Raw genomic sequence first — 9,304 nt, 5'->3', positions numbered from 1 at the left:
TCCGAACAGTGGCGTCACACCACTTCACGGTTCACCCTCAGCCAATATTACCTAATACGTAATATAAAATTATTAAATACTTATAAATTTAACATTGAGTTAACTAGTATTTGATAGAATGAGTATTATAATAAAAACAAATTTAATATACTTAATGTTTATTAATATAATGTATCACACAAAATCTAACTTAATTTATTATTAAATTACAAACGTTTTTGTTTAATACAAATCCATAACGTTTTATGAGTGTAATGTTTATTTTTATGTGCGGCGATGGTATAAAATGCTACGTGACGTTTTGGGGGTTGTGGTGGTGGCGAGGGTGTTGCAATAGCAACAATGCATATTGGACTCCCTCAGCTGGTACCGAGCGTTATTATTGATTTATTACGGCGAAACGCACGCTACCGTTTTGACTTCACCATGGCGGATGACCTTGCAGTACGGTACGAGACGACGTCATACGCGCATTAAACGTTGAACAATTTTTTTTTTTTTTTAATGCTTTAACAATTTACGATAAAATTCATCAAATGACATATTATTTCTTTACACCGTACTCATTCGTCATACAGCATTACAAAATTTTTTAAAACTGAACACAAGGTTGCAGCGTAATATTAGGTACAGTATAAAACGTATATTATAAGGACTCTGGTCAATAGAATAACCGTGCATGTATAAAACGTAACGCCAAAAGAACCATGAATAATATTTTATTATAATGTATAACAATAATAAAACTATTGGAATTTGCTTTTTATGCAGCTTTTAGCTTCGATACAAAGCTGCGAAGGTATGATGTGTTTTTTTTTTATCTGTATACACTGTAACTTTTTTTATACTGGACCAATTCCTTCGAGTAGCAACTCTATAAATCACAAATTTAATCTAGTTGGTACTCTGGGGAGGTAAAAGTCGAAAAAGTTTACTTCTACACAGTCGAAATTAAAAAAAAAAAAAAACCCGTATGAGTTTTTAAGTTAGAAATTTACTGGCTATAATTTCGAGAAAAAGAGTCGGATCGAGTTGAAATTTGTTAGGAATATTTATTTGGTATGCCCTCACACGTCAGTTGTATCAAATTTAAATTATACCCATTTCCCATCCATCTCCCTAGGGGGAGGGGGGTACAAGTTTTTTGGGGTTTTTAGCCGTAATTTTAATTCCTTCAAGTTGAAAATTTGCCAGTTGTTCGAACTTATATGTATCCATAACATATTAAACGAAAAACAAACTCGGCACTACAGTTTTTCTTTAATTTCCGGAAAACTATGTTTTCGCAGATTGCGTACATATTAACAAAAACCCCTAAAATCTTAAAAAAAATGTATCAAATCATTAAAACAATATTATGTATATCTATGCAGAATGATACTATGATAAATGCGATGTCTGTAAACAAAGTTTTAGTATACAATCTTACCTCAAAACTCACGAAAGAACACATACCGGCGATGTAATGTCTGTGTAAAAACATTCTGTCATTCTGTTGGCTTTGAGGAGAAATTGTTTATAATATATGTAAATTTGTATTTTAAAATTGAATTTTAATTAAAAATATTAATTAATTTTTATGCAACGAATCATGTTTATGGAAAGATTAAATTAAAGAATAATAATTTATTGTGTTACTTGTAAATTGTGTTTATTTTTTTGTTGAGTTAATTATAGATTTAAAATAATAAGTAGGTAATATAGTTTCTATTCTTTATTAAAATACCTATGTTCATAATTCACTTTAATAACTGTGGAATTTAAAAATACTATTTTTTGTTAGATTTTTATGTTTTCAAATAAAAATAAAAATTCCAAAATTTTTACAACATATAATATTTCTATTTAATCGTATATGAGTAGAAAATCAACATAGTCTTTAAAAAGTTTAACTTATAAAAATATAATATACAAATATTCTTGCACAACCGCATTTAGTGAAACCAATGTGTTTTATACTTTATAAACCAGTGTTCAACATGTTATATAATTTGATAGTTAAATTGTACTGTTAAATTAAGTAACTCCAGGTTGTACAAGAATCACCAACAGAATACATATGTATGTATTTAATATTTTTGTTAGTTGGTAGAAACATATGTACTCATATAAATTGACATTTTATTCTTGACTAAAATGAACAAACATGTACTTAAATTGAAGTGTGTGGAAATTAATCATATGGTCGCCAAGATACTCTGAAAAGTCACCAAGCAAAAACACACGGCTCATAGTTTCATACACCTCACGTGACTGTTTGGCAGTTTTAAAAATAGTTTTTTAAAATCTATTTGTTATTATTTTATCATTTTTTTTACTAATGATTTAATTCAGATTTAATATATTTTTATTAATTTTCTTATAATTTTTTATTTATTACTATCGTTTAATAGATCAATAACATAAGTGTTCTTTTTCCATTTAATTTTTCGACGGTCACATGAATTGTTTAGTTTTTACATTTTTATAATGTATTTTTTAATTTTCATAAACTACACATGCAATATGGTAAACAATATTATTACTATTTTTTGTTATAAAATGTTATTAGTCTTTTTTAGTTACTTTTGGTTTTTAAGAGAAATTGTTTATAATATATGTTAATTTGTATTTTAAAACTGATTTTTAATTAAAAATATTTTTTTATTTTTATGCCTTGAATTATGCGAACCATGTTAAAAATTCAAAATAAAATGTATTATTATTTCGGCAATTATGATTACACAATGGTAGTAGTTTCATTCATATTTTTTAGAATAAGTTTTTCGTTTTTTTTAATTCGAAGAATTATTAAGTTTGATTGATAGTAAACCTAACCTGACCAATATTAATAAATATCATTCGGACAAATCAGCAGAATATGGTTACTTCAATATTTACATTTATTATTAAATAATTAGTAAAAATAATTTTGTTCAATATATTTGTGTGGTTAGTAGTTCCCAAGAAAACATAAAATCGAGACATTTTATTTGTATTCACATCATTAATGTGACTTAGAAAATAAGAAATATTATGTTATTATCTAAAAAACAGCTAAGCAACTATAGTTATTATAGTTATTAAGAAAAAATCAAATATTTCAAAAATCCTAAACTACAAAACAAAATGCATTTTATTGTATACGCATATTTTGGTAGCAATGTTATCATTGTCGGGGATTACAACAGATTTGGCCTAAACTTTTTTAAATATTTGATTATTTTAATTCTTATCCATCATATTATAAGAGGTTAGTGAAGTGCGGTGAAACCACCGTTATATTTATATACCATTCGGTTCAAAAAAATGAATAAAATTTAAAGACAATATGAAGACAGTCAGTTTTGGTTGAAACAATGCTTAGTTTGGACTGTGATTGGTTTAGAATATGCAGGTTTACACAGTGCTAATTTTTTTAATAGATTTTTATTTTAAGTTATAATTAAAACAGCTATAGATATTTTGTTAATACACGCAGCTATTAAAAGTCGAAAGATGAGATTTATAAATTATAATGTAAAAGTTCAAATTTATCATTTTTTGACTAGTATAATGACAAAAACCTCATGACCGTAAATAATACGTTATTATTTTTTTGTTTTTGCAGGAACCTCATTTACAGCCGTCAATTCTTGGGGGTCCTGCTGAAATACAACATTTCTTATTCCTGGATTTAGACAGTTGTAGTTATAGTTAGTATAAACAAAATAACTGATAATTTTAAAATAATAATTGTTTTACCTTACTTTAGGAAACTTGAATAATGGCAACCGATTCTTGCAAGTTTCGCTGACTAGCAACATATCTTCTGTTTCAAATTTAATAATCTTTCGTGGTAAGCATAGCCATAAATAATGATGATTAAAATAATTATTAATTTTTGTATTTTTTTAACGAACACCATAATTTACAGCGAACAATTTTTGTGAAATTTGCTGAGTGGCTACAAGTCATCTTTTTTTTAATTAGAATAGTCGTGTTTGGTGAGTATATACATAATAATTGGTTATTGTAAAATTTTAACTTTTTTTTTCTTCCCTCAGGAAGTATTTATTTATAGCAACCAATCTTATAGCTGCTCATTTCAACTATTGTAGTTATCAAATGGAGTATTTGCTGTCAATTCATAGTCCGGAATAATTAAGAAATTACAAGTATTTCAGAGAATTCAAAATTCTTTATGATTAAGGGAATAATTTGTCAACCTAACAAGATGTGGATTTAGTGGAACTTATAATTTTGTAATTTTTCTTTTTGAAGTTTTTAATCCATATTATTATGGAATGTTAATTTTTTTTTTAACATATTATGAATAGGCAAAAAAAATCATAAACCCTTACTCCTAGAAGATGTGGAAACCATAGCTTTTTTTACATGTTTAAGGTTAGTGTTAAGATTCGAGGACTGATAATTAGACTGAATAGATCCTTTGGAGATATAAGGAAAGTCCAAAAAAGAAGAAAAATACACTTTGACTATAGTATACTACTAGGTTAGGTTAGGTTAGGTACTATAGTATACTACTAGGTTGCTCTATAAGAGTGAACACAACAGGTAGTCAATTACGACTTATGGGAAACAACGGTAACATAATGTTATTGACAGCCGATCTACCAATCATGTATTCACTCTAATACTAACTCCCAATGTGTGTTCTACACAAAAAAAAACAAAACAAAACGTATAACACATCGTTGTATTACCAATACCATCTTAGCTCCGTCCCAAAGCTAAAACACATAACTATAAAGCCAATACCTACTCTTCCTGAAATTGAAGCTAAGATACTATAATTGAATTGTTAAATTAATTAACAACTTTTTATTCGTTATAAAATATGGTTGAGAGTGGGACTATAACATTTATAATTGTCTTAATGTAATTATAATTTTATTATTGTCTTATTGCAATCAAAATGTTTTTTATTAATAAACAGCTTAGTGGGATCGACACAGTGGTTTAAAATCTGAAATATTTGGCCAAAACCCCATAAATATTAGTTTTTTTGTTGGAGAGTATCGTGTAAAAAATGGGTATTTAAAAAAAAACAGTGATTTCGAACCACTGCATAATGGAAACGGTACATCTTGGATAGTTGGAGATCATAGGGATTCAAGAGTTATTATAACTCTTTTTTTTGTATTTCTTTAATAAAAAATAATATAGACCACACGTTTTTGAGAAAATTAAATATATTATACCCCCCCCCCTTCGCTAAATTATATTTAGACTAATTTTCAGGTCTGAAAGCCATAAACTACACCTAATAGAGTGAGAATAGAATGGATTTGTATACTTTTTTTAGTTTATTAAAGTATACCTATTCATAAAACTATGTTTAAAAAACTTTCCATACAAATTTATAAACATTCGACTATTTTTAAACTAAAACGTTATAGCGCATCATAATTTCAAGTTATGATATGTAAACTGTCTGGGTATTTTTTTTTATTTTAAACTAAATTTTAGTCATATGATTTATGTCGCTTATTTAAAATAAAATAAATTTTAGACACCCTTAAACCTTGGCCTCTAAATATATAGGTGTTGGCTATTATTCCCTAATAGTCAATTAAGGTTCCTCAATACCAAATAATTTTCATCTACTTTTACCTTATTAATTCAATAATTAAAATTGAAATCATTTGCATGAAAATTGTTTGTTTGAAATGCAATATAAAATTATTTATCATATTTAAGTAATCTAAATTTTAGTTCTTGTCATTAATATTCCGTCTTTTTTTTAGATTATACCGCATTACCAACACTAAAAATTCGTTCCACTGATGCAACGGCAATTACAACGGCAACGACAGACAGGTCTAATTACGAAATGTAATTGCAATCGACTTTTAAAATGTATGATTTTGTTTTGTTTCAGAGTGGACTACTACCAAAACATTAATCTTGATACTTAGTGTTTTATAACAGTTTTTCGTTTTTAATTTTAAAAAATATCACACCTTTTTGTAAACCATTAATGAATAACATAAAAAAAGTTAAAGTGGTTACAGAAAAAACAATCATTATAAAGTATGGTTTAATGTTATAAATTATATTTAATAACTAATTAACTAAAAAAATTATTATAGAATATAGGTTTAACATTATAAACATTACAAACTAAATTTTTTTAATGCAAAGGTACAACTGAACGATTAATATGAAACACATATTTGTTGAAATTAGTTTGATGATCAATGTTTTTAACCACAAATACATTGATTTTATACTTGTTTCTTCTATAAAATTATGATTCTGTTTAAATACTTGTAATAAAATATTTGTTCAAGCATTTCAATACTTTTGAATATATTCTCCTTTATGTATTGAAAATATATAAGAAAAAGCAGAGTAAAAAAGTAGGAGAGTGACTACACCAAAATTAATTTACTCAAAATTATTTGTTGCGCCTTGGTTCCAAAAAAAAGTCTATTTAATTAAATTGTATTTTTCAAGGCCTCTTTGGTTTATTTAAAATCTATTCTAGGAGAATTATTAATTTAAGGGAATGAAAATCCCTTTTACTGTTTTTCTGCGGTAGGTAAATAGGGTTATAGAAAAACTGTTACCTGAAAACCATATCATAAAAATTGATCGTTTGTTAAAATAAAATATGTACAATACCTAAAAGTTAGCATTTAAAACTTAAACAACTACCTAAGTGTACATCAGGAAACTCTGTCTTATTTTAAGACTTTATTTTAAATACGTTTTTTTATTAATGTTTTAGTCAGAATGTACCAATGGGTTAAAATACTTTTTAAATGTATCCTTTTACAAGACAATATATTATAACTGTTATGCTCTAAAACTACCCCTAGAAAAACTTTTACAACAAATATTTCATAGAAAAAGTTACTAGTTTACAATAAATGTTGTAAATTAAAAGCTCTCTGTACAGAAAAATGTTTTATTCATAATGTGAACTTTGATTTATAGTGTGTATATTCAAATATAGATTAAGCAATGAATATCATTACTAAACGTGACTACTTTGTTTTTGCATATCCAATATACATGAATGTTTGCTTATCAATAATATTAGAATACATTAAATGCGCTCAATAAAACTGCTTTGTATAAAATTACGCTACAGTGACGACAATTATTGCTTTTTTGATTTTAATTTAAACGTTCTGTTTATTCTGTTACGACCTTACTTTGTCTGATGGCAGTACAAACACGGTGTTGTAGCGTTGCATATTTAATTGCTTCAGAAAAAGTGGTCGTTTTTCCGCACTAAATTTGAGCCGATATTAAATTTTAGTCATATGCTTTGTGTCGCTTGTTTAAAATAAAACAAATTTTAACCATCTCTAACCCTTGATCTATTTATAAAAAGGTGTTGACTGTTTTTCCCTAATGGTCAATAAAGGTTCCTCATTACCAAATAATTTTCATCTACTTTTACCTTATTAATTTAATAATTAAAATTGAAATTATTTGCATGAAAGTTGTCTGTTTGAAATGCAGTACAAAACTATTTATCATATTTAAGTAATCTAAATTTTAGTTCTTGTCACTAATATTCCGTCTTTTTTTAGATTATACCACACTACCAACACTAAAAATTCGTTCCACTGGTGCAACGGCAATGACAAAGACGAATAGAAGGTCTAATTACAAAATGTAATTGCAACCGACTTCTATAATGTATGATTTTATTTTTCTTTTAGAGTGGGTATAGAATTTAAAATTCTTATACTTTGAGTAGAGGTTTTTTTTTTACTCTCCTAATTTATTTTCAATAACGATATTTTTGGCTATGAAAATAAAAATGTACTAGCATCTTCAACTTTATGCATACTGCTGAACTAATTTTTACTATTCTACCATGAGCTACAAAACATGTTTTTTTAATTTTGAACACTTTCATGTAATTATTACACATATAATTATATTATATTTAAAAGAACTTGATTGATATTAACCAAAAAGGCACTTACATTATCATAAAAGTAATTCCATCTCGTTCTGTTATGTTTTTATAACAAAACCTAAACAACTTTTGATAATGTCAGCTATGAAGAAAGAATTTAGCTCAGTGAAAATATCTTTGAATTATATCTTTAAAAATGATACACACAATTTTTAAATATTGAGTGCTCTAACATTTTATAAAATGACATAACAAATGATTTTATTGGTCATCTATACTCAAACTTAAAAAAAAAATGTTTAACCAGCTGTATTCAGTTGATTAAGATTCAGTCTAGATTTTAGAGCTGAAGACATTAAACCAAACCAAAAGATTAAGAATAAAACCTTCACTGGATGAAAGGCTTAATATTATTGTCTCTGTATATTGGTAATAGTATAAAATATACTATAGAAAAAGACACCCAAATTCAAAAGTAATTGGTTGATTTTTAAAAAGGTTTTATCCTGACGTAAAGTTAAAATGGAAAAAGTGTACATATTTAAAATATTGTTTATGCTCTTGATGGCAAAGAAACAAATTGTTTCATGTTTGACATTAGAAAGTACATATAAGGTACTACTTCCAGTCTTATTAAGGAGTTACAAAATCTTAATTTAAAGGTTTAACTATGATGTCTAATTATTAGTTCAGTAATTAGGAATTTTTTTCTGTCTATCACAGCATCTTTGACAGATATTTAAAAAAAAGTTGCATCGAAACATAGCTATGCATAGTCTCTAATATTGATTAAATAATAATCGTAGAATACATTTTTATCATATTTAAAATAATGAGATCTTTATTTATAGGTTCTCTCGTCAGTTTTTTTTTAAATTGTTAAACCAACATTCAAAATTTATATTTGAATACTGCCTTTTTTTACTTTTTTAAGTGCTTGTTTAAGGAAAAATTAATGTTTTCTAAAAAAACGACTGAAGAACCTAGTTAATGTTCTTTCATTTTGAACAAGGGAATTTTAATAAGAAATTCTTTTTACTCCCATCGCAAATTAGTTTTTTTGATAGCTACTTTTAAAACATAAATAGTTAGGCATACATTTCATCCTACTACTAAAACTATTAATCATAATACTTAGTGTTTTATAACAATTTTTTTGTTTTGTGTTTAAAAAAATATCACACCTTTTTGTAAACAATTAATGAATAACATAAAAATAAGTTACAGCGGTTACAGACAAAAAAATCATTGTTAAGTATGGTTTAATGTTATAAATTATATTAATAACTAACTAACTTAGAAAATGATTAAAGGTTATACATTATAACGCAAAATAAATTGGATACTCAACGTTTCTGGGCTCATAGAAGTTATTTAAGTATACACTTATATTTGTCTGCTCTTCTTGCTCCTCTAGGAAGGTAAAATTTTAGTTAACAT

At 26.2% G+C, this 9,304-nt stretch overlaps 1 long non-coding RNA gene across 1 annotated transcript; it reads left to right on the top strand.

Annotated features, from left to right (window-relative positions):
- Positions 1 to 502: 502 nt before the first annotated feature.
- Positions 503 to 4,189, top strand: LOC126845833 (uncharacterized). The gene is made up of 5 exons (XR_007686832.1): positions 503 to 627; positions 3,590 to 3,674; positions 3,734 to 3,817; positions 3,896 to 3,965; positions 4,026 to 4,189. It is a non-coding gene; the product is annotated as an uncharacterized LOC126845833 (long non-coding RNA).
- Positions 4,190 to 9,304: the final 5,115 nt, after the last annotated feature.

Source organism: Adelges cooleyi, unplaced genomic scaffold, assembly GCF_023614345.1.
Source record: "Adelges cooleyi isolate 19-005CV unplaced genomic scaffold, UGA_ACOO_1.1 ACOO_flye_CR_arks_rails_tigmint_CR_PRNA_8, whole genome shotgun sequence".
Lineage (NCBI taxonomy): Eukaryota > Metazoa > Arthropoda > Insecta > Hemiptera > Adelgidae > Adelges > Adelges cooleyi.
The sequence above is the reverse complement of the archived record's forward strand: the minus strand, read 5'-3'. Positions and strand labels throughout refer to the sequence as shown.